Source organism: Oratosquilla oratoria, chromosome 37 (genome assembly GCF_046742065.1).
Source record: "Oratosquilla oratoria isolate Oo_2021 chromosome 37, ASM4674206v1, whole genome shotgun sequence".
NCBI lineage: Eukaryota > Metazoa > Arthropoda > Malacostraca > Stomatopoda > Squillidae > Oratosquilla > Oratosquilla oratoria.
Window position 1 is genome coordinate 26,474,311 of NC_134813.1, and position 9,503 is coordinate 26,483,813.

A 9,503-nucleotide genomic window follows, 5' to 3' on the forward strand; every position below is an offset into this window, starting at 1 on the left:
GTACATGTTGGAGAAAAAAACAACAACAACATTGGAAACGGTCAATCTGTTGCCCCAGGTCTTTTTTGCAGAAGAGTGTGGAAGCTTTCAGTGGAAATCTTTAATTTAGAATAATTTTGTGTCAGAGTGTTTAGGAATAATGTATGCATGGGTGGGTGTTAATGCATAGGTTTTTCTGTTTTCTGCCTGTGTGTATTAAATGGCCAAGACTTAGTATTACTCTTTTGATACATTGCCCAGATTCTCTTTCGTGAGACATACGGGTTCATCTGGAGCCACAACCACAAGTTTTACCCATAAGTCACTTGATGTGGAGTGGAGAGTATAAGCGGTACATTTATTATAAAGCTTCAGAACTCTGTCTTCCTGTGTCTTCCTATACCTGTCAGTATACCAAGAGCCTCTTCCCCCTTATAAGGGAGGTAGCCAGTCTCAATCCACTCCCATCCACCTCCCATTGAGTCCCTCTCATCTTAGCTCCTCTTGGATGAAAGGTCATCACTGCCTCTTGCCCAAGAGTTTACTCAATTGAAATGTGAATTTGTACGTAAATATGAATTTGTACGTACATTGGAACAGAGACGTGAAAAACCATGATCGAGTCAACGATCAGACCCCAAACAAGTAATGGGCGACAATACAGATCCACAGCATCGTGCAAACCAAGTATTTTGTTGAAAACTTTTACCGTACATTTTTCCATACGTTCGCCCAAAAATTTTATTCGCTGTTTTTTTATTCCACAATGGTGAAGATTGTGTGGTTGAACTACTGGCCTTGATTCTATTATTTGCTTTATATTGGTGGTGTTGGTTCAACCCAGTTGGCATTTTTGTAAGGCCTTTTCAGTCATTTTTATTACTGGGATGGGTTTTGATTTGTTAGGATTTTATGGGCCTGCTGGCTCTCTCTCTCTCTCTCTCTCTCTCTCTCTCTCTCTCTCTCTCTCTCTCTCTCTCTCTCTCTCTCTCTCTCTCTCTCTCTCTCTCTCTCGCTTTCTTTCTTTCTCTCTATCTCTCAGGGCATTGCTGTATTAAGGGTATCAAATCTCAAAATTGTTGTGTGTGTGTGTGTGCGTGATTCACCATGGTCTTGGATCATGTGTTGGACTCGTGATCAAAAGCTATTACCCTCCCGGAAGAGAGCTCGTATGTGGCCGATCTATGGGTATTGCTGTGACCTTACACGCACACACACACACACACCCAACTGCCCGCCCGCGAGAGTTGGAGTAACAACTCGTAGCGCAGCGATGCTGAAATTATTTCAGCCCTGGCGGGATTCGAACTCGGACCGCTGTAACAACAGTTGCGAACGCTACCACTGCGCCATCGAGCCGTGTGTGTGTTTGCACTGACGCTGGAGGTAGATCGTGGTTATATAATATAATGTATGTAACATTACGAGAACGTTACGTATACGCAGAGATCGCACACACACACACACACACACACACACACACACACACACACACACACACACACACACAACTCGGTGGCTCGGTTGGTAGAGTCTCCGACTGTCAGTACGGCGGTACCGGGTTCGAATCCTGCCCAGGGCTGAAATTATTTAAGTATCACTGCGCTTCGAGTCGTTACTCCAACTCTCGTGGGCGGGAGTTGGGTGTGTGTGTGCGTGTAAGGTCATAGCATTACCCATAGATCGGTCATACGAGCTCTGAGCTCTCTTCTGGGAGGGAAATAGCTGTCGATCACGAGTCCAACACGCGATCCAAAGACCAAGGTGAATATAATATATATATATATATGTATATATATATATATTTGTATATTTCGGCAGCAGGTTTTCCTGTAGACAGGTTTCATTGAAGAAAATAGCAATTGATGCATTGATGATCTTCTCTACACAAGATCATCAATATATATATATATATATATATATATATATATATATATATATATATATATATATATATATACACACACTGCAAACGAGAGACCTGGGGCAACAGACTGTTTTACTTCAGTCAGCCGAGTATGCAGATGCGGTGGCATTATACCCACGGACATAAGCGCTGGATACTTCAGACAAAACACAGTTTACTCACCCCTGCAGTCCCCAAACCGCATGATAGGGACAAAGGTGACAGGTTCGGCCACAGCTACTCAGCGCCTCCTGGCGTAGGCTCCTCACCCCAAAGTACGCAGAACCAAGTTACTGTGGTTTCGATGAATTACAAGTGTCTTGTCTAGATTTTTTTTTTTACTCCAAGGTACTACCTAAATGTTAATAAAGTACTCTGAACTCCCAAAGTTCAGTAATTTGAAGTTCCGAAATTCAGCCATTTGAACTCCCCCCTCAAAAAAAAAAAAAAAAAATCAAGTACTTTTGTTCTTTTCGAAGTTCAGCCATTTGCACTCCCAAATTTCACCCATTTCAACTCCCAAAATCCACTCCTTTGAACTCCCAATCTTCATTGTCAAATGACTCCCGACAACAGCTATACTCTCATGGCGTGTTCCTCCGGTCTCAGTGTTTCCGTCGGCGTGGTCATCGTATTTATCCAAGATAGCGTCACCGTGCTCGCCACTTACTTCCTTGAACATCTTAACGCAATATCCAGTCTTCCTGCTTTCCTTCCATCTGCCACTTAGGATGAACTAATACTATAATGCCAGTTTGTATCGTACGTCAAATACAATTACAAGTTCTCCCGTTCCTTCCCATTTACCAATTTACCGAGACAATTACAACGTTGTAACGAGTCACAATGGTTAAGGCACGCCGATAGAAGAACTTGACGAGTTCGGCTGTAGAACACAAAGAACACGAAGAACGCATAGAAGAACACGAAGAGGAGTTTCAGAGCTTCGAATTTGATTCTATTCAAGTTCCTCCTCTGGAAGCTTATCCACTTCGTGCACTCCTAGGAACTGTTTCTGCTTCCGTTGTTCAATAGACGGCATGGCAGCGAGGCACAGGAGGGCCAGAGAACACAGCACGGGCTATCCCTACCGATTCACCGCTTCAGCATAAAGCGAACCACTATACTCTTCGTCCTCCTCCTCCTCCTCCACCTCCACCTTCCTCCTCCTCCTTCACCACCACCTTCCTCCTCCTCCTTCACCACCACCTTCCTCCTCCTCCTTCACCACCACCTTCCTCCTCCTCCTTCACCACCACCTTCCTCCTCCTCCATATCCATCCGAGGACCAAATACCAGCCCTGTGGGTGCACTTACAGTTTAGGTGATTACAGCTGTTGGATTTGTCTACGTACTTAGAGCAATGGTGGCACACTGTCCAGGCACATTTACACTCGTGGGGAACCCGTATGTGTATATATGTGTGTGTGTGTGTATCTTCTGCCTTACTCCTTAGGTACTAGACTCCATCGTTAGCCAGAGACAAATGTGTAAAGGACGTCACCTGGTCCATGGAGAGGAAGGGGTTGTTAAAAATAGAAAACGGGGGGGGGGCGGTTACCCCCCTCTCGCGATGGAATCTCTATTCAGTGCAACCCCGTACAATCATCGTCATCATCAACCGTTTGGTCCATCGCCCGATTGTTGTCGGTGATTATTGCGTGACCACCAATTCAATACGACCTGATGATGACGTGGGAGATTGTGAACGAGATGAGACAAGAGATAATGACAAACGTGTATTTGCCTAATCGCTGTGTAGAAAAAGGAGCAACGCTCGTGGGGTACCGTACCGGATTCTCTGATTAATGTTATCATACATACATACATACATATACCAAGGGCTTTTTTCCCCCTTACATACTAAGATTTAAATTCATGTACTCTTTGGTTCTGCCACCTTACTCTCCACTGTGTGCGTGTGTGTGTGATTCACCATGGTCTTGAATCACATGTTGGACTCGTGATCGACAGCTATTTCCCTCCCGGAAGAGAGCTCAGAGCTCATATATATGACCGATCTATGGGTAATGCTGTGACCTTACACGCACACACACACACACACACCCAACTCCCCGCCCACGAGAGTCGTAGTAACAACCCGCAGCGCAGGGATATAGAAATTATTTCAGCCCTGGGCGGGATTCGAACCCGGACGTCCGTAGTGGCAGGCGGGAACTCTACCAACCGCGCTATCGAGTCGTCATCGCGCACGTGTGTGTGTGTGTGTGTGTGTGTGTGTGTGTGTGAGAGAGAGAGAGAGAGAGAGAGAGAGAGAATTCGCCTCATGGAGAATCTTCAGTGAGTTCGATCCAACGGCCCAGCAGGAGAGAGAGATACCCTTGGGGTCGCGAAAGGGCCATCGCAGCTTCAGAAAGGGACCGCAGACTAAACAACTCGTATTAAATACGTTATCGGTAATTAAGTTTTCCTATTTTAGATGGGGTTTCCACAGTCTAACGGTTCGTCGAACGCGGTTCGACAGACACGTGTTTAAAGTGATGTGTGAACGGGGTATTTGGGGTTTAACCAACGTGTTCGACAACCAAATACCCCGTTCACACGTGTCTGTCGAACAGCGTTCGACGAACCGTTAGACCGTGTAAACCCGCTCTAAGCGCGAGAGGCTTGTGGAAAGAGATTTGTGTTGTCGTCGTCGCCTTTGCTACAGTCCCTCTCAAAGAGGATTTCGTTGTCTTCTTTTTGTTGTTTTTTCGATTATTGGTATTATTTTTTTCTGTCATTTTTCTATTTGTTCTGTATCATTTTTGTCATGCCATCCTGAAGCTCATCATTTTTTTACAAAACAAAAAGAACATCAAGCCTCATCATGAAAAATAGTTGCCTCCCACAGACAAGGCCTTTACAAGAGGTGAATCTTATATACCAATTCCATTGCAACTTTGGTGACTGCAGTCGCCTCAGTTCACGATATATAGGTTCTACCACTACCACCTTGTCAAAAAGGATGACGGCACATTTACAGGATGGGGCAATACTCCGTCACACTAGTAATACACATGGACACTCCCTCACCAGGCAACAACTAGAAACACAAACAACAATACTGTATCGTGAACAAGACAGAAGGAGATTAAGGATGGCTGAATCAATTTTTATTCGTCTGGATCAACCCTCCATCAATATCCAGCTACAGCCTGAAGTTTCACTCCCATCAATGAGGAAGCCCAACCAGCAACCTACAGGGAACCCGTCGGCACTCCGTGGGTAGCTATGCGGACACGACATCTCCTCCGCCACACCTCTTATGACTTCCTGTCCCAGTGTTTCTTCGCGGGTACAAAATCTCCCCCGCCACACCTCGTATGTCATTCCTGTTTTCACAGTGTATATTGTAACTCCTGAAGATGACCTCTGATTGGGTCGAAAGACGTCTAGAGTAAACACCATGTACCTTGGAGATTCTATCAATACCCTGACCTCCAACCTCCGCTCTCTCATTCGAAATATCGAGAGTACTTCTTACAAGTTGAACAATGCTACTACTGCTGTAGACTTCAACAAAGCCTGTATTCAAAATGGCCTCCTTCCAAAAGAAAGAAAAAAAAAATATATATATATATATCTGTGTATGCGTCTATATATATATATATATATATATATATATATATGTGTGTGTGTGTGTGCGTGCCTGTGAGTGTGTTGAGACATTCGGACACGTTGACGTAAGTGGAGTAAGAAAGCAGGAGTCTTAGTCTGAGTTTGTTGAAAAAGCATACCTGTGAAACTTTTCAGGAATAAACTCAGACTAAGACTCCTGTGTTTCCTACTCCACTTACGTCGTATATATATATATATATATATATATATATATATATATATATATATATATTTATAAATAGATATATATATATAATGAGTTATCGGTGAAAACGTTTTGTCAAATAATACTTGGGACATTTAACATTTAACCAATATTTAACCTTAATGACCCTTTCCTGCTTCACCAAATTTGCATAATTTATCAAGAACTGGGCCGTGAGCAAATGGTTTCTGTCTCTCTCTCTCTCACTGTATGATTAATATTAATGTCATTAATAAATGATGTACATAACTGATGAGGGAGAATATCTTGTATTATGTTCATTTGTATTCGTAGTTTATAGAATTTCGGCACCGCAGGCATTATAGATGCACTGGGAAACTGCTTACTGTCCTTGCTCGTTTTTCTGGAGATAGTCCGCGGTAAGGGTTTCAGAAACACACGAACACACACACATACACACACACACACACACACACACACACACACACACACTCGCACACTCGCACAAAGATGTACACACACACACAAACATACACACACACACATATACACCCGCCTTTGCCCAAGGGGGCTAGTAACGGCTTGGAGTATCAGTGAAGGTTTTTACAATCCCGGAGCGCGGCTCGAACTCGAGGCTTCTTTCTCTCTCTCAAACCTTCCCCCCTCCCCCTCCCCCCTCCCCCTCCCCCCATTTCCCTCTCCCCCTCTCCCAGTCTTTCTCCGTGATGGCCACTTTGATGAGCCGTGTCATTGGGAATTGCGCCGACGAGGGGGGTTGGAATCTCCCGCGGCGGGGGGGGGGGGCAAATGAGGCCGGAAAAACCAGCACTCGTGTCCCATCAAATCGGTTTGGCACGGCGCTGGAGAGCACGCACACACACACACGACTCGTGGCGCAGTTGGTAGAGTTCCCGGCTGCCACTACGGCGGTCCGGGCTCGAATCCCGACCAGGGCTGAAATAATTCCAGTATCGCTGGGCTGCAGGTTGTTACTCCAACTCTTGTGGGCGGGGAGTTGGGTGTGTGCGTGTAAGGTCACAGCATTACCCATAGATCGGTCATATATATGAGCTCTGAGCTCTCTTCCGGGAGGGAAATAACGGGTCGATCACGAGTCCAACACGTGATCCAAGACTCACACACACACACTCTCTCTCTCTCTCTCTCTCTCTCTCTCTCTCTCTCTCTCTCTCTCTCTCTCTCTCTCTCTCTCTCTCTCTCTCTCGACTAATTGAGCTATGAGAGTGAATGTCATCACTCAGCCACGCGTGAGGAATTGTTTACCAACGGGGCACTTCCCCGGGAGCTGGCATACTTCGAATGGCAGTATTTATTTATTTGATTGCTTATTACATTGATTAATTTATTATTATTATTATTATTATTATCTACGGTGTAGTTGTCCATTTATTGAGCTCTGTGGTGTGAAGTGTATCGCATTTTTTATTAGGTCCTATTTTTTATATATATATATATATATTTTTTTTTTACTTTCCTCTTTCCTTCTTTTCGCTTCCCCCCTTTCTTTCTCTCGCTCTTCCCCTCCCCCCCTCTCTCTCTCTCTCTCTCTCTCTATATATCTATATATATATATATATATATATATATATATATATATATATATGATGTATACTGTATATACATACATATACCTAGGCTTTTTCCCCCTTACAAGGGAGGTAGCCAAAAAGGAAAAGGCATAAAATCATTCCCACCCATTCCATCCCTGAATACACTCCACACCCCTCCACCCTCTCTCTCATCTTAGCACCTCCTGGATGACGGGTCATCCCTGCACCTTGTCCACTGCCCTGGGTCAGAAGCAGTGTCGCAAGACACAGCACATCCACAGCAAGGCCGCTTCATTAAATCGGCGACCCCCTCTCCGTCCCCCCATGCATATATAAATATATATATATATATATATATATATATATATTCTCTCTCTAACAAGATCCATGGTTGTGATAATAACAATGTTACAAATTTTTAAACAAAATTAGTCTTTGTCGCCACCCTGACAGGGAAACCGGATCTGTCCTTAACGTTGGCGGCGAAAGCGAGGAAGAGGTCAAGTGAGGTCAGGTTAGATCAAGTCAGGCCAACCCTCGGCATAAGTAAAGAACGACCAACAAAGGTCCCATCGCTGTGCTCGGGACATATAGAATAAGGTTAATATTGTTCTTATAATTTTTATTGTTACCATTATTATTATTATTGGTATTGTTTCCGATTATATATATATATGTGTGTGTGTGTGTGTGTGTGTAAGATTTCCTTAGGAGAAAATTTTCACGAGAAAAATGAAAAGGTGAAACAGGGCACCTCCCTCCAGCAAGAAATCAACAATTTAATAAGGATAAAGATAAATAAAATAGATAAAATAGAATAATAAAATAAAATTAATGATGATACGGTTTAACGTCACAAACTTCCCCTATCGGGGGGTTCAACTTCGCCGTTGGCAGGGTTCGAACCGCCATCCCTTCGGCCTTGACCGCAAGTAACGACGCTCTATCCCAGTCGCCTGCTATGATTGACCCGTGACCTTTTGGTAGATTGTTGTGTCACCCGTTGGAGAACGTGATGATGCGCCGGTGGCAGAGTTCGAACCGCCATACCCTCGACCCAGTCGCCTGCTATGATTGGGTGACCTTTGGAGGACGTGGTAATGCCCCCAAAGGGCGAGACTTGAGACTCCAGAGGGATCTTTGGAATCTCCTGCAGAGGAAACAAAGAACTCGGGTGCTATTTTGGAGCCGCCATCACCTCCAGGAATTCGGCCTGACCCGAGCTGACCTGACCTCGCTGTAGAAAATGTTTTTTTTTTTTCACAATGAAGAACTGCCTCATGTCTCTTCCTCCACTTCCTCCTTTCCTCCACTTCCTCCTCCTTCTCTTCCTCATCTTCCTCCTCCTCCTCCTCAAGACTGTTCCCTCTTATCAGATCTTGGTTGGTATCCCGTCCCTCGGTGTTTACGTGGAGAGCGGTGGATGGTACCGATCGGACTAGAGAGAGAGAGAGAGGTAGATGTGGCGCAGGTAGAAACGGGGAAGGACTGTGTGTAGTAGAAAAGACTGGAGTCTATATATTTCGATTGCAAACTGAGAGGGCGTGCTGTTAAGTAGAAACAAAAGAAAGGGGAGCGACGACGGGGAAGACTTTTCTTGGTATCAGAAAATGTTGGAGAGCGTTGGAGTTGCTTGAGGAAGTTTCTGTTGCAGATCCATTTGGAGACTGGAGGAGGAGGAAGAAGAAGAAGAAGAAGAGTGGGGAGGAGGAAGATGAGTGTTGGGTGGTGGTGGTGGTGGTGGTGGTGGAGGGAGAAAGAAAATGTGGATTGTAGATCGCCAGCGCTTCTGTCCTTGAGGTGGATAGTCTCGTCCATGAAGACGGGGAAGTTTGTATGAAAACAATGATGGAGGTTTGCAACTGGAGGAGGAGGAAGAGGAAGTGGAGGAGGAGGGTATCTGATAAGGAGGAAGAAAGAGAAGATAAAGGACAGTATGATGTCATTCGTTGATAGTGACAAATACAGTAAGGGTTCATATTTTTTTTACGTTCAAAACAGAAAATCTTGGGAAAGATAATTGTCCAGAAAAAGGGAAGAAGCATTTCAGAAAATGTAATGTTGCGTGGTTACCAGGGTTGAGTAAATATGGCGACAGTAACGATGGCAGCGGTTGGAGTAAGAAGGACATGAAGGATTTTTTTTTTTTTCAAGGAAACCTAGTCAGGAACATTGAATACATCATGAAAATATAACCAAATAGATATATAAATAGATAAATGAATGAAAGAAAATAAAAACGGAAATCAAAATCGCCTGG

At 44.3% G+C, this 9,503-nt stretch overlaps 1 protein-coding gene across 7 annotated transcripts in view; it reads left to right on the forward strand.

The window, feature by feature from the left end:
• Nucleotides 1-9,503, forward strand: part of PKD (serine/threonine-protein kinase D3) — a 457,736-nt gene that overhangs the window by 53,078 nt on the left and 395,155 nt on the right. The window lies entirely within an intron of this gene.